A 6401-nucleotide genomic window follows, 5' to 3' on the forward strand; every position below is an offset into this window, starting at 1 on the left:
ATAATGCACTTATTAATTAATATAAATGCCAATTTCAGGCTAGCACATTTGGTATAGTGAGAGATTTTGGCTCCAGTCCTGAACAATAAGTAGTTTATGATTTATTTAATGTGATTTAAGAGTGAGTATCAATAGCTATTAAAAAGTTAATATAAATAAAACTATATTATATATGCAAATTGACACAATATCTCTAGAAAATTTTAGTGAAAAAGATCAATGTTGATATAATACTTTTTTTGACAAAATGAATTTATATTTTTATTATATAACTAAATGTTGTTCTTTATCTAACAAATCATCATCATCAATTTATAACATGGGATTAAGAATGTCATCACACGAATATGTATGCATTCAGTTTTGGGTTTATAAATAGTTTATTTTATTGTACTGAAATATCTACATGAAACATAAATCGTTATCAATAACCAGTTTCTTAATTACTTTATTTAGTTTTGCTTTCCAAAACAGGTTAGTTCCCCGCCGCAACATGCGGATGAGAACCACCTAGCTTATATATAAAAGAGAGAATTAGAGAACATACCCATGGCCGGCCCAATAGCATAATTGGGCTAGGCTGAGGCCTAGGGCCTAAAAAATAAGGGCCTCCAATTTGTTATAAAAACTATTAAATTTTCGGATAATAAACGTAGTGTGATATATTCTATAACCAACATTTTCAAAGAAGTTGTAAAGTAACTTTTTATTAATTATAGTCTAAGTACCCGTGTGTTACACGGGTGGACCAACAATAATTAATATTAGTCAACATCATCTAAGTAAACATCTTAATTAAATAAATGTTGAACTACGAACATCTTTATCAACATTACACGTAATTGAAAACAAACAAAGAAGACAAAGTTCACAATTTGTTAAACACTTCCTTATAAACGACATTTGATGTTTTATCGGTAGGTTTGCCGTCCTTGTCTAATATAAGCAATTTGACTCCGTCTCTGGATTTTACACTTGATAAAGCCACATACAACTGACCATGCGTAAAAACAGGTTGTCTCAAAATTGATGAAATAATCATTTAAAAGAAATAAACGTTCAAGTAATGAAATCCATCCCTCTACTTACGGGTGCATAATGTATCAAATGAAGTTACAAAACCAACACACTTAGTTTTTTTACGGCAAAGCATGCTTTTATTCACTTAAAGAAGAAAACAAACATGCAACTTAGCAAGTCTTAAAATGCCTACATAGTACAAAACCCAAAGGGGGCCAAAACCAATAGAAACCAAACAAAGAAGGATTATAGACATGGCTGGTCAGCAGGTGATTTTCTCAAACTTGCTCTAATATTCCAGGCTTAAGGTTGCAACCTTGTATCTTTTCACCATCCACCAGTAATTATACGACATTAGTCACCTCCACTTTGTTTGGAGGATCAGTAGCAATGTCGTCCGATGGATCAACTTCAAGATCACCATTGGAGAGGCTATCAGCTGCAGCGTGAGATGTTTCAGCAAACTTGATGGTTATAACTGATGAATCTGGTTCAACCGCTTCTCTGCATTCGACCCAGTCAGGTGGTTTATCACTCTCACTTGATCTTGACATTTAAATGAAAAAAAGTTCCATTATATTATTTACAAATGATGCAATGAAAGTACCTTTTGACAGGTCAACTATATCTTTCCCGCCACATGTCGCCCAGCTGCTACCGTCACATATTTTGATCTTCATGCCCATAGGCTGCCATCCAGGATAAGCAACGCCTTTGTCTGCATGGTTACTATATGTTCATATGAGCACAAAGTATTATTACAGTTACGATTAAAAATAAGTCGATAAATTTAAAACTAATATTATCACCGAGTAAAAATAATTTTGTCAAGTATTAGTCCAACTATACTCTAAAACTATTAGTTAAGTTAGTGACCGTGTGTTACACAGGTTACTTAAAGTAAAGAGGTCATGCCTTGGCTAATGAATGTGATGTCTATACTTTTTGGCGAGTCGCCAATCTCCACATTCACGTAGTACCTGTTGTGATTGTTTAGGTTAGATAAATCAATTTTCCTTCACTTAACCCTTTTCAAATTTGAAGGATCATCAAGGTTCGGTCATAGTCAACATAGTATTCAGTTTACCCGTTTGACCCGTTACACCATAAACATGATATATAAGAAGAAACCGCATAATTTTACAGCATTAAAATGGAGCAAAATATACACTTTTTAACAACAGTATTTTGCAACAAAAGGCTCTTCTAATAGAATTAAAATGCAGCTAAAATTGCACTTTTTGACAGCACTAAAATGCAATAGAAACCTTGTTTTGACAACAATAAAAGGCATAAAAAACTGCACTTTTTATAGCTTTTAAATGATATAAAAACGTCATTTTGGCAGCAATAAAATGCAACTAAAACTGCACTTTTTGACAACACTTAAATGAAATAAAAATGTTGTTTTGAAACTGCATTTTTTGAAAGCGAGTAAATAAAATAAAAATGTTGTTGACAACAATAAAATGCAGCTAAAACTGCACTTTTTAACATCATTAAACAAGTATTCAAGTACCTGTGTGTTCCTCGCTGATAACTTGAATACTCATTTAATCCATTGCGTTCGGCTAAATACATGATTTTATTATAGAAGTGTTAGTACAATTCTCAGAATAACATTTTTTTTATAATCTGATACTTTCAAATTCTATTTCCCATATCTCCAAATATTATAACACGCTGCAATGACTCTTGTCCTGGATACAGGGAGGATTTGAACGAATATGATTTACTCCAAACAATTGATCCATTTTTTAGCATATGCCCCATTTTAAACGAATATGATACTTTCAAAATTTATTTTAAACTTGAATAAACGCAAATATAAACTTTGTGCTTGTAAATTCTTCAAGAAAAAAAGGTTGTGAGTTGTGACCAAGATGATCTAGTTTGATCTCTTCAAGCATCTTTAGAACTTCTAACATTTTTGGTCATTTAGATAAATCTGTATCTAGGAACATTAAGGCTATAATAAATGCATAATTAATCTCATACAATCTTATACACGCTAATCTGTTATCAACATAATATTCTTCATATCTTGAACAATTATTTTCACTTGTAGTTGCATAACAGTTAATATTACTTCATGGTCATCACTGATGAATAGAAAAAAAAGGTCAAAACTGACTTTGAAAGACATACCCGTGTTACAAGCTTTGTTCCCTCCTCGGCAAATGCTTCATCTCACAGTTTACTGCCCTCAAGAGCTTAAGTAAAACTACGTACACCAAAACTATATACATCCCCTTCTGTTGTTGTTGCTCTTCCCGTGTCGAAACACTCTGAAAAAAAAACAAATACATCTTTAAATAAAAGGAATTCAACCAATTTTCTTTGTCGAAATACTACTCGTTTTTCTATGTAACTGATACAATCATATAAGATACCAAAAAAAAAAAAGGAAAACAAAGAAAGAAAGAAAAATAGAAACAAAGCTAATCTAAGCTAATCTAAATTATTAGTTTTTGAATAATGTTACTGAAGTCTTTATAAATGAGATCTGAAGGAGTTGTAACCAGGGTAAGTATACTACAATATACATTTAAAGAAGAAAAAAGATCAAACACATTTGACAATTCATAACCAGACATTATAAATTTAATTTTGAAAGAAACAATTTGAATATAGGCTAACAATGAGTTGCAAATGATACGATGATATTTGTTAACCCATAAATTTTGGGCTGCAACTTGGATTTTGAGCCTCAGTTCACTTTTAACAGTGGTAAGAAGCACAAAAGGAGGGCTCACCCCCACCTCTGCAAAAATATAGGGCCATTGAATGTTCGATTGCTTATCTTCAGACCATCTAAAGTTGTAGCTAATTCAAAGCTCTGCAAAAAAAAAGTTAGAATCCGGTTACGAAACGAACAATCTCAATTATAGAGAAACTTTGATAAACAATGACTGACATTCCGTCTGCTTCGCCTCCCACCATTTGTGTTAAGCTTCAAGTCTGGTGATTGTGTAGAGTCCAAAACATAACTGAAGAAGCAACGATGATTTGCTATTAACCACATTAATAAAGAAAAATTAAAAAGTTGGAAACATATTAGAGTATCAGGTAAACACAAAATTATCTTAACGATCAACGTTATACTTGACAAAGGTTCCGGACAAAGAAATATACACAAATGCACTTCCTAAGCTGGTGTACATCTATAATTATACTGGCAAAATCATTGTTTCAAAAAAAATACCAGCACATATCATGGTATCAAACAAATCATAAAGCAAAATAAATATATAATCAAGCCATACAATAGAAACAAAAAACACACAAAATAAATGTACTTTTAGGGATTATAATACCATTAAACAGCAAACCCTTACACTGTCATTTAATTTGAATATAATTTACTGTTAGGGTTACATATATCATCACTTTTAGGGTTTATCATACCATTATACAACTAACCCTATCACTAACATTTAATTTGAATATACCAGCTCTTATGGTTTCAAATATTGTAAAAAAAAAAAAACCCAAAATTTGGTAATAAACGGAAACACTATATGAATACACAAATCAAAGAAAATAACGGGAAGAAAGATTAATTTGAAACTTTGAATAAAAATTACTTACATGGCTACATATATCATCCAAAAAACCCCAAATTAGGTCACAAATCCTTGGAGAATTAACGGAATCTAACATCCTTGTATTAGACCTCAATCAGTATCTAGGTTGAAATTTGTAATGCTAGCCATCTCTTTGCAAAATTGTTTATTATGAGATATTGATTAAAGACCAGAGATTGATACAAACACATATTCAAAAAAAGCCCTAAATTATGATACAGATTAAAGACCAGAGAAATATGCATACATATTAACGAATTGTACCTTAAATAATGCTTGACAAATCGATTGACAGCCAAATCGATGTGAAGAAACAGAGGATGATTGATAAATCGATTAACAACCGAATCGATGTGAAGAAACGGCAGAATACGTGTGGATTTATAGATCTAGGGTTTATGCAACCAATCATCATTAAACATGGAAACTCATTCATATTTTGTAAGATGATTATAGAGAAAGATGGAATTAAAAACTTCTGGTAGAGTTATTTGAGGAAATATGAGAGAATGATGGAAACTTTCATTATTCAGTGTTAAAATGAAAATCAAAAGCGGGATTTAGGATCAGCACACGTCCAATACATTGCCGCCCAAATGAATTGCCGCTCAAATGATTATTCATACATACAATCAAATGACACGTGACACTAAAGTTTTTAAGAAGAAGACAATTGGCATAAGTTTGTTTTGTTTTATTATAAGGTATAGATTTAACTGCTTGCGTTTTCTTTTATATTTATTATTATATATATTAATAGAAACTTGTCATGAATAGTGTTTTGAAAATTTATATATATTAATAGAAACTTGTCATGAATAGTGTTTTGAAAATTTATTATTATTATATTAAGTGATGAACATTTAATAATTGTTATTAAAATCATAGGTGATGAACATTTAGTATATTAATTTTTGATATTATTTTTTTAATATTGATAAATAGTTGTATTTTTTTATCAACTTATGTTCTTTTAAGTTTTTTTCAGAAAAGTTGAATAAGTAGTTGTATTTAAACTTTTTTTTCTTGACTTTCTTATAAGTTTTTTTTTTTTAATTTTTTGAAAACGGTTTTGTATTCAAATAGAATATTTCTTTGGTATAGATATTGTGATGAAGTGAACCAATTATGACCCAACAACATCGATACATGTATGTGTATTATCGGAATCGGTACACATGTTTGGCTTTATCATTTTCGATTTATGTAAAACATGCGACGATATCCTTTTGGTCATTCTTCGACTTTATTTGTTTTGTTTTTCTCTTTCGTTTGGTATAACGAGTGACTATACCGTACCAAGTCGAGCTGATACCAATTGAATTCGCGCTACGAAATTTTTTTTATTATTGTATTAAGTGATGAACATTTATTGATATTATTTTATTAATATTGATAAACAATTGTATTTTTTATCAACTTCAGTTCTTTAATCAAGCTTTTCAAAAAAAAAGTTGAATAAGTAGTCCTACTTAAACTATATTTTTTTCTCGACGTTATGGTATAATTTTTTTTTAATTTTTTGAAAATGGTGTTGTATTCAAATAGAATATTTCTTTGGTATAGATAGGTATTGTGATGAAGCGAACCGATTATGACCCAACAACATCAATACATGTATATGTATTATTGAAATCGGTACCATGTTTGGTTTTATAGTTTTCGATTTATGTAAAAGATGCGACGATATCCTTATGGTCATTCCACGACTTTATTTTTTTGGTTTTTCTCTTTAGTTTGGTATAACGAGTGACGATACCGTACTAATTCGAGCCGATACAAACTGAATTCCCG

The 6401-nt window shown here is 30.6% G+C and overlaps 1 long non-coding RNA gene across 1 annotated transcript; it reads right to left on the reverse strand.

Moving 5' to 3' along the window:
• Positions 1–1203: 1203 nt before the first annotated feature.
• Positions 1204–3246, reverse strand: LOC110897192. Its single transcript, XR_002568520.2, has 3 exons — positions 3169–3246; positions 1628–1738; positions 1204–1524 (listed from the first exon to the last, which is right to left on the reverse strand). It is a non-coding gene; the product is annotated as an uncharacterized LOC110897192 (long non-coding RNA).
• Positions 3247–6401: the final 3155 nt, after the last annotated feature.

This window comes from Helianthus annuus, chromosome 7 (assembly GCF_002127325.2).
Source record: "Helianthus annuus cultivar XRQ/B chromosome 7, HanXRQr2.0-SUNRISE, whole genome shotgun sequence".
Lineage (NCBI taxonomy): Eukaryota > Viridiplantae > Streptophyta > Magnoliopsida > Asterales > Asteraceae > Helianthus > Helianthus annuus.